Source organism: Fundulus heteroclitus, chromosome 20, assembly GCF_011125445.2.
Source record: "Fundulus heteroclitus isolate FHET01 chromosome 20, MU-UCD_Fhet_4.1, whole genome shotgun sequence".
NCBI lineage: Eukaryota > Metazoa > Chordata > Actinopteri > Cyprinodontiformes > Fundulidae > Fundulus > Fundulus heteroclitus.
The window spans coordinates 31,627,630-31,638,335 of NC_046380.1; the positions used below are offsets into that span (position 1 = coordinate 31,627,630).

At 40.3% G+C, this 10,706-nt stretch overlaps 1 long non-coding RNA gene across 1 annotated transcript; it reads right to left on the reverse strand.

Moving 5' to 3' along the window:
* Positions 1–1,118: 1,118 nt before the first annotated feature.
* On the reverse strand, positions 1,119–1,335 carry LOC118556645. The gene is made up of 2 exons (XR_004927270.1): positions 1,283–1,335; positions 1,119–1,210 (listed from the first exon to the last, which is right to left on the reverse strand). It is a non-coding gene; the product is annotated as an uncharacterized LOC118556645 (long non-coding RNA).
* Positions 1,336–10,706: the final 9,371 nt, after the last annotated feature.

A 10,706-nucleotide genomic window follows, 5' to 3' on the forward strand; every position in this document is an offset into this window, starting at 1 on the left:
CAACGAGAACCAGATGAAACTTTAACAGTCTCCCGGGGAATAGATCCCAACTTGTCCACCGATCCCCCCGTTAAGAGCGGCGGACTCGATCTTTTGGCCGAACAGGACAATCTCTGAGGAAATGACCATCACCTCCACAATAAAGACATAAGTTATCTGAGAATCGCTGCTGACGTTCCTTCTTGGAAAGACCCACCTGCCCCAACTGCATGGGTTCGGGAGGAGGTGTAAAGGAACGGGGTTCCCTCCTGGTAGGAAATGAAGCTGTGGAGGTGGATGGTTGCAAGGCAAGGTTGGACTTAACCCGATTTCGGCTACGTAACCGAGAGTCCAAGCGAATAGCTAGCGCGACAAACTCCTCAAAGTCCTCTGGTTCCTCAACCCGAGCTAATTCGTCCTTTAATGACTCGTCTAGAGCCTGAAAGAACGCTGCCTTTAACGGTCTCGGCTGCCAACCTGCAACCGCAGCAAATGTACGAAACTCCACAGAAAAATCTGAAACTCGACGACCGCGCTGTTTCAAGGTGAGGAGATGTCGAGACTGTTGTGCCGAATCCAACTCAGGTGCAAAAATTGTCTTAAACTCAGTAATGAAATCCTGAAAAGTTGTCCCAAATGACTGACAATCAGGGAATCTAGCCTCAGCCCACCTAAGAGCCCTACCCGTTAACAGGCGTAAAACGTAAGATATCCTTACCTCATCAGAGGCGAAAGTCTGGGGTGAACGGTTGAACACCAGGTTGCACTGGAAAAGAAAACCTCCGCAACTTCCGTCGTCACCGGAGAATTTCTCCGGAGAAGGTGACGCGCCCTCAAGTGGTGGAGTCCAAGCCTGATTCTCCATGCTCGGAGCGTCAGAAGGCGGGGTTGCGAGACCTTGAGTGACAAGTGACGTCTTCGCGGAAGTAACTGTGTCCACTAGTAGGCTAACCTGCGCGGCTAACCTCTGAAGTTGTTCCTGAGTGGAATTCACAGCAAAACCTAACGTCTGCATCTGTTCTTGATGTGCGGCTAACTGCCGCCCGAACGTATCCGCTGGACTTTGGTGGCCGGAGCCTTCTTCTGTCATGGTTTTCAGATGACGAGCCCACATGCAGATACGAACGGGAGGCAAAACACAGTTTTAAGTTCTTTTATTAAAGGAAAAATAAGCAGGTTTATGGACGGACTACTGGTACACGGCTGGGTCAGAACGTCAAGGCTGGAGAGACTGTAAGAGAGAGAGCACGTGAGTTCTTCATAATGAAAGCCAGAAAAACCGACTAAGAGTTGCGCTGCTTACCATTAGGCAGGGCGGACCTAACCGGGAAGAAGTAGCGTCAGGAGAACTCTATGTGACTACTCTGATGGAGATAGGTGGCTAGTGGCTGAGGGCGGCAGATGTAGCTGGTGAGGAATCCGAGATGACCTCATCGGCAGCGGTTGACAGATGGATTGACCAGAGTGAGCACAGAACCAACAGAACCCGGGAAAGGGGATCTCAGCCCTCGCTGGGTAATTTCCAGGAAGTATGAGGGGAGCGCCAGAGCAAAATCTGAGCCGACAGGTCTGCTGGTCTGTTTCTTCGGACGAGGCGTCAAGACAGGTGAGTGCATCCAAGCACCAAAATCTGGAGCACAGAGAGGTACAAAAATTACTCAAAAAGATGAGCAACAAAAAACTCACAAGCTGGTTTCCGAGAGTTGGGACAGAGGCCACGTCGTACCACGACTGGTTAAGGCTCCGGCGTCTTCCATCTGCCAGTGCTCTGCTTAAGAAGCCAGAGGAAGCCGCCTGCAACGAGCTGCAGGTGTGGACCACGCCTCCTCAGCCAACTAGGCACACCTGCGGAGTAGAGTTAGCAGCCAACACAGAGAATCCTGACAGAAACATTATAATAAATCTTCTTGTATATATAAATCAAGCGTAGCTTTATGGCAAAGCAGTAAGGCTCCGCTTACTAAGCTAAGTTATTCACAGCAGTTGTGTTCCAGTCTTTCCCTCATTGGCTGTCAGCCTAGCCTTAGCTGAATGTGCCCTGAAAATAGGTAGTGGACTTGCGCCGGATTGACTTGCTATTCAGTACAGATCTGTATTTAAGTGCAGACTTTTCAAATCAGTGCTGTAGGCACATCTCGCCTAAAACACAAATTCACACATGCACATATACAATGAAGAAACTTTAGATCTCATACTTGCAGAGCATTACAAGTGCCCTTTTCTAATTCACTGTTCTGTACATACATACTAAATGAGTAGATTAAAAAAGCTCAACGAGTGTAAATAAAAAAAATTAAGAAATCATACAGGTTACCATTTTTAAAGATGCAGCAATGGAAACCCTTTACACATTCCCTTTTTTCTCCTTGTGTGCAATCGTGTCAGGTGAACCATGAGGAAACAGTTCAGTGTGTGAGCAAATCAAGAATCAATGTAATGATATGGCCCATTAAGTTATGAAATGAGGTTCTTCACAAATTGTTTTGCTTTTAGTAGATTTTTCCAAACAGGTTCTTCTGTAATGGGCTGGAAATACAAACACCTCTATCAACAAAGTCAGCATCAGACTGCTATACTGGTCTCTGATTGTAAGTTTATTACTGGTGTGTTTTTTTTCTGTAAGTGCACGATGGATTAATTCTTTCTGCAGTTTATGCCAATCTGAAATTTACCTTGTGAGACATACTTCTTTATTTCAATGCATGTTTATACAAAAGTGAGTAATGCAAAAGGACTGATGTAACTTCAGTGGAAAATCATTACCTTCCATAATGACACAAAGTCAAATATATGTTGTATATTAAGTCAAATGCAAACCGCACTGCACAGTACAAAACAGACCATATTTACTGTTATATTAATGTTATCAGTGATGACTAAGTTAATGAGCTTTGACCACTATAATTATAAACATAATACTGAATGCAAGCACCCCATTATGACTGGGGACATGTGGGAATCAGTTTAACAATCATGTATAGAGCTTGATATTTAAAATCCATTCCACTGCGGCAAGGTGTTACCGTTACTTAGCTAATTAAACACTGAACAACATCTACGGCGACAGAAGTCCAGATTAGAAGGAAAAAAAGAACATGCAAATAAACAATGAATCTGAACAAATTCCAAAAAGCCATGAAACCTTCTGCATTTTAGAAGTTTTGCTGGTTAGTCAAAACATACTATTTTTTGCAGGGATAAGAATTTAGATTCATAATGCCCAATGTAAATGAATATATCATAACTCTGAGTGTACTTTCTACTTTTTAGCATCTTAAACTCAAGCAGCAGCTAAAAGTGCAGCTCTTACCACTTTGATATGTTCATCAGATATGTTTGGGTGTTTAAGTGGAGAGCGCTACTTCAGCTTTCAGTAAGCATAATAATATAAGGTACATGAAAATCATTATGTCTGCTCCCTTATGAAAAGGGTCTCAGCCAAAGCTTTAAAACCCTGAAAGTCTATTTGAGTTTATCAAATGGAGTAGCAAATGCAAATGCATTATTAATGTTTCACAGAATGGTAGGGAAATAGACTCAAATTATGGTAATTCAAATTACAGTGTTCTAATATTTGCAATAAAGACATAAAATGAAAGAAAGTTTTAGAACAGCACTTTCAAAACATTGTACAAGAGATTGAAAGCTAATGAGAAGCTTAAAAAGCTTCCCTCTTTCTGTCATTTTAAACTGGTGTTTTGTTTGCTTTTTGTTAACAAACATTTGGATGTGTTCATACTCATTAAAGTTATATTTTTTTGTGGGTTCAGATCATCTCAGATCATCCCCTCTATATTGAATTAAGACCACTATATGTTCTCCATGACATCCACAACCATTTGGAAATGACTGTTCTGCAGAGAATCTGAGACAAGAAAGTTTTTGTGTGAAGACAAATCAAGACCCAGTTGTGTTTTTAATAATCTGCATATTCATCCCCTTTTCTTGTGATGCTTTCCCAACCATTCAACCACAATGTAACTTATATTAGTGCTGTGAATGCACAAGGATGTGTCTTCGTATTCTGCAGGAATTTTCGTACACTTATGAGAGGTTTCTGCAACTCCGCCATCAGTTTAACCTGGCGAATGGGAAACCATCACTATTGAGACGGAAACACTATTTTCTTTAACTGAGCAACAACATGGATTTTCAGTACAATTTGATGTGCAACAACGATCAAGTCGTTCTCTGGAATAATTTCAACCCAGGGCAGAGCAATTCTGAGGATACCTTGTTGGGTGGAGTCAAATGAAATTCTGCACAGAGAAAAGCCCAGGTGTAAATCTGACTTCACCAGTGCATACCTTTTGCACACAGAGTATGTTTTTATCTGTTTGCCACTGTTGTACTTTGAGGTTTGATGTCAAATGTAAAGTGCATTACAAATCAAATGTATTATTATTATTATTATTATTATTATTATTATTATTATTATTATTATTATTATTATTATTATTATTATTGTTGTTGTTATTATTATCATTATTATTGTTGTTGTTATTACTATGACTACTACTACTACATTGGCTTGCATCCAGGTCATGTGACTATCAAGTTGAGTATCAAGAACACCTGCACCTGCTGCCTTTTACTGTACTTTGTGGAAAATTCAACAACTGTGTTGATATGCATTTTGATGATATTTCAAGATGCTGCATGTCTTCTAAGTCTGTTGTGGAGAGTATGATCTCCTCTGCCATAATCTATTGGGGTAGCATCAGATACAATTGACTTGAAGAAAGCTTGTTGAGCCTCTTCAACAAAGAAAGCTGGCTCTGTTCAGGGAACTCCTCTTGAACATCTGGAGATGACTTTACAAGGAAATATTTTTCATAAAACGAAGAACATTAGGTACAACCATGTGCATAATTTTCATCAGATTGGCATACAATGACAGACTTCAGTGAGAAGCCTCTCCAGATCCACTGTAAGACAAACCACTACGGGAGATCCTTCCTCCCTGTAGCATCTATAACAGCTCATTGTAGAAACCTGAGGAAAAAGAGGAAAAACTTTTATTCCTCTTGTGATTAAGAATTATTTTTTTTATTAAATTTAAGAAGTAAATATACAGTACAGTAACACTGTTGCTTTCACACAATAAGTGATTCAAATTTGTGCTTAATTTAAAGTGTCTGCAAAAGTGTTAAGCATATGTTTATCTCTTTACCCACTAGTACACAGCTTTTAAAGTTTCTGCAAAAGAAAAAGATTCGCAAAGATTTTAAGGTGTGAGTGCTTCCTGTTTTAAAGTTACCATTAAAGTATAATTCTGCCCATAAACTTATACATCCAGCTGTTTTACACATTAGGATGTAACTTTACACATTTAGCATAAGGTGCAACTGCCGTTCACAAGCCTAAGACACATACACAAATTGTACTCCACGTAACCAGTCGTAGTTGGGAAGCCTTTCACACAGATATAAAGTGAGAGCCAATACCTTTATGTTTATATATGAGTGTTAAGATTAGATGTAAGGCTCTCCTGACAGGAATGCAGTAGATCAGGGCCTAGAATGGGTAAAGGATGATTTGGGATATATCTGATTGCACATTCCTGAAAACTGTTAAACGCACATAGTAAAATCAAGTGGAAGCTTGATAGCCTAGGTGTCTCAAATATAAATGGGTCTAGAATTTGGCCAAATTAAAAAAACTAAACATATGTGGCAAAAAGTATTCCCTCACCTATCTAAATAATTAAAATAAATGTTTCTAACCACTTTCATGGCCACAGGTGTATAAAGTCAAGCACCAGACATGTAAACTGTTTCTACAAACATTTTTAAGAGAATAGGTCTCTCTTAGGAGCTCAGATAATTCCAGCGTGATTTCACGATATGATGCCACTTGTAAAATTTCCTCACTCCTAAATATTCCACTGTCTACTGTCACTGGTATCATATATATGATATCATCCACAGTAACTGCATACTTTTTGCTATTAATTAAAATGTATAGAATTTAATCTTAAAATGTTGCATTTCCCTCCTTAAATATGGGACATGAACACAGACTAAATGGAATGCAGCCCTGCTTTGGGTCCAGCCTATGCATACAGGGGCGTAGCACCAAAGCAGCATTAAGTTCTAATGCTCCAATTATCTAGAAAAAAACTCCCAGAAGACTGTAAAAGTGCTGAAACCCTGAGTTCCTTTAAATCAAGGTTAAAAACCAATTTGTTTAGAGTTGCCATTGAATGTTAATGTTTAATATTGTAGTTCAGCTTGTCTAATATCTTTACTTGCTCCTACTGTTCCACTGGAATTTACTTTCGTTTGTAATGTTTTCTTTTCTTTGTTATGTTCAGGTACACCATTTTAAATAGTCTTGTCACTGAAATGTAACAAGATATAGAAATACAGAAATAAACATGCTTTGCCATTCCTACATTACGATGATCCGTATTAAGTTATAATCAAGCTCAAAGCAGCAGCCAGACAGCTGCATTAGAATCTGATAAACATTCTAGAACAAATTGAGTCTGAGCAGTAAACCTTTTTGATTTCAGCCAGTTTCTTTAATGAGTCACTGATGTCACTCAAGAAGTTGTTGGTTTGCTGTAATTCACTGCAAATATCCGTCAAAGTGTCTCTGTGACTGTCCGACAGCTCCATTGCCATGGTTATTTGGAGGCTTGGTGGGTGACTTTCCTGGCATTGTTACTGATTTGTATATGTAATTAGGACAGGATGGGCTTCGGTACATGTGCAGGCACGTTCCATTCCACGCAAACTGGGATTTTTCAAGGTAACACACGCAGTGTGCGCACGGTTTAGTACTTCAGAATTTTTTTGAGTGCTGCAGGTTTCAAGAATTGTTTCCTACCACCAACGTTTCGTATAAGAGCTGCACTGTCTTTCGTACATGAGGCCCCAGAGTTTGAAAGGTGACTCCACAGATAATAGCTATTACTTGTCAATTAAAAACCCCTGTCTTGAACTCTGCAAAATAAATGGATAAACACATATCCGTAAAATGAAGTCATTTCCCCCCTGACGGTAGTTGCGTGGGGCTTTAAAATAAACTTAGCAGCTATCATAATGTAGCCCCTGTGGATCACAGTGCATTAATGCAGCAGTCCTAAGGACTATGGTGGTGCTGTATTGATTAAAAATATGCCATGGTATGTACATGCGCACACCAACACACCCTACACCTGACCCGTCTCAACTTTTTATGTATTGGGTTCGCACTTGATGATTCAGCACTTTTCCTGCAGCAGCGGAGTTAAGCTTAGCACATGACAAGAAAGAGAAGGGGAGAGGAGGAGGAGAAAAGTGAGTAGTGGCATGCCACCAACCCATCAAAGAGGAGACTACAGGGTAGGTGGAAGATTAAAAGTTGCAGAATTGGGCTCATTGGCAATGTTATGTGATGCTTACAGTGATGCATTAGTTATACAAACTCACTTTCTAAAATGCATGTTGCCTCAAGACTCAAATGTTTGCTTGGGGGGGGGGGGGTGCACAACTCTTATTGTAACTTGTACATGAGTATTAATCAGCATAGACCTACATTCTTTACAAAAACACCCAGGAATCTTCTCAGGTACAGTAACAAAATTTCATCATGATATTATAGCACTTCTTTGACTCTGATGTCTTGTCACTTATCTTAAGCACTTGGAAGATGTGCACTGCGGGCAGAGGGTTGAAGGAGAGATGACACAGTAGCTTTATTCTGCTGACAGCTCAACTTTAGGCATTGGCAAGTAGAGATTAACAATGACGGAAGGTACTAACATCTATGATGTAACAGCATCTGTGGTGATTCATTTTCACTTTTTCAGCAGAAGATTCAAAGTCATCTTAAGTCTCATCTGACAGAGAGCCATCAGGCCTTTAATGTTGATATATCATTAATCAAATCTTGTGCTGTCCTTAGCTGATGTGTCTTTCAAAAGAAGGCTTGAAAAAGTCAATGCAAGACAGGTGCCAGGAAGGATCACAGTGGAAATAATAAAACTATTTTATCTTGTCTAAGACATTTTGATGTAAAACTTCAAAAGTTTTGAAGTTGAGCTTGAAAAGATTTCCTGTAGTGAATCCATATGAAAATACTTGGATGGTCTGCAGTAACTAAATTCTTTAGTGTAGATGTTGAACAGATTGTGCCACCTTTACAGTTCCTACGGATATTTCACATAAAAATTCCATACCTTTTCGACATGCAAATTCCCAGTGCTCTTAGTCCTTTATGCCCATTTATAAGAAGAAGGCACAAATGCTCTCAAAGAAGTTATGGTAGATATTGCAACAATGAACTGGCCATAAAAATGGAACCTGTAAACACAGAGACTGGAAGGAAGGATACCAAGAAGGAACGAAAGGAAAGAAGATGTCCTACCTTGAGAACACAAAACAAAAGAAGAGAGGAGGTAGGGATGGATGGACAGATGGAGGAAGGAAGGAAGGAAGGAAGGAAGGAAGGAAGGAAGGAAGGAAGGAAGGAAGGAAGGAAGGAAGGAAGGAAGGAAGGAAGGAAGGAAGGAACTAACTAACAGATCCAGGCAGGGAGGAACAGAAGAGCATAAGGAAGGATGGAAGAAAGGACAGAAAGAAACATGTTTAGATAAAGCTAAAACAACCTGCAAAATGCTAAAATGTAATTCTATATTTGCTTGGGCTTGGCAAGAGTTGGAACCTTTTTACAAAATTAACAAGAACAGTATCTTTGAATGGAGCTCTCGTGACTGCTTTGAACATGACCCCATTTACTTTCCTGGAAAAACTGTCTCATTCTCCTCACCTGAAATATTAATTTCACCTTCTGTGTTATAAACTTTCACTGATGTATATCTTTGTTTCCTTTAAAGAGTAGTTTGGAGCGCAGGGAGGATTTTGTTTTTTGTTCTCATTGTCTTTCCTTCTCCTTCCTTTGTTTTTTTCTCTGTCACATTCTCCTGCTCCCTTATGAGCTTTCATTCCCTCTCACTCCTTTGTCAACCTCCTCTTGCAAAGAGAGTGAATGTCTATTTTAAGCAATGTGTCATGCAACAACCACCCCCACACAGACTGAAGGCAACGGGAAAGACTGGCACATCTCAGGCACACTGGGTGTAAGCATCTGTGCATGCCAATGTATCGGGTAGGGAAGAGCTTACTCACATTTATAATTCGAACAATATTAAGTTCAAACGATATTAAGTCTGAATATCCCAGTTATTAAATAATTCCACTGGCTCCAGGAGCCAGTGGAACTATAAAGTGTGGAAGTGTGGAAACTATAAAGTATGCGATCTCAGCACTTAGCATGGTGACCACTTTGGCTAAAGAGTTCAATTCAAAAACCAATTCGATTTTATTTATATAGCACCAATTTATGAAACATGTCATCTCGAGGCACTTTACAAAGTCAAAATCAATCATATTATACAGATTGGTAAAAAATGTTCCTATATAAGGAAACCAGTTGATTGCTTCAAAGTCCCGACAAGCAGCATTCACTCCTGGAGAAGCGTAGAGCCACAGGGAGAGTTGTCTGAATTGTCCATGGCTTTGCTGCAATCCTTCATACTTAGCAAGCATGAAGCGACAGTGGAAAGAAAAACCACCCATTAGCAGGAAGGAAAACCTCCAGCAGAACCAGACTCAGTATGAACGGTCATCTGCCTCGACCGACTGGGAGTTACAGAAGACAGAGCAGAGACACAACAAGAGAGACAAAAAAGCACAGAAGCACACATTGATCCAGTAATCTGTTCTACATTAGATGGTAATAGCAGGTGATCTGTCTTCTCTGGATGATGTCACAGCTAACAGAACGCTAGACCAGATGTACCTACTACGAAGAAAAAAAAGAGAGAGAACAATAAATTACAAGCAGAAATGATGACAAGCAATGCATAATTGAAGAACAGTAGAACTCGATAGAGTGAGAAAAATATATCCTGATGTCCTCCTGATGTTGGAGGTCCTAGAGTCCAGTCCTCTCTACTTGGCCGAGCCTACACATGCTCCCAGCCACGGGTGAGGACAAACCCATCTTCCTCCACCTACTCAAGAGGTGCCCAGTATTTCTGCTCCTGAGCTTCGTCTTGGGTTCCTTCTTGGGTTCCTGCACAAGGTCCTCTGTGTTCCTTCTCCAGATGTCATCTGTGCTCTTCAGCCTTCAGAACTCCTTTGTTGTCTCAAGCCTACACCCCAACCTCAAGTTAAGGTTCTCTTGGGGTCCTGCACCACCACTGGCCTCCAGAACTCTGGGCCTCCTTGAGACAACCTACTGGTTGCCCACCTGAACTTGGGGTTTACTCTGGACTGTCCCCTGGTTGTCGCCTGAACTTTGGGTCTGGTTTTGTTTTTCTTGCCTTCTTTCCAAGGCCCCCTCTGCCCACCCTGTTTGGGTTGTTTTTTGTTTCTTTGATGGATTCTGGTTGGGCATCTGGTATCTGTCCTTAGGGCAGGGCCAATGTCACGATCTGCATCTGTTTATGCTTTGTTAACTGCATTCAACCGTGTTCTATGTAATTTCCTTTCATCCCACATGGTCCCATGGTCAAAATAACTGACAAACTCCTAGTAATAACTTTTACACATAGTATTATTACAGACTGATATCCAATAATAATATGGTGGACCAATCCCGCAATAATTAAGAATTAATTCATACAAAATTAAATATATTATTAAATAAATTACTTGCCCAATAAATAGTTTTCAAATGAAAAACAATTACCATTATGTGAAACAAAATAAAAAAGAAAAGATTTTTTCAATAGT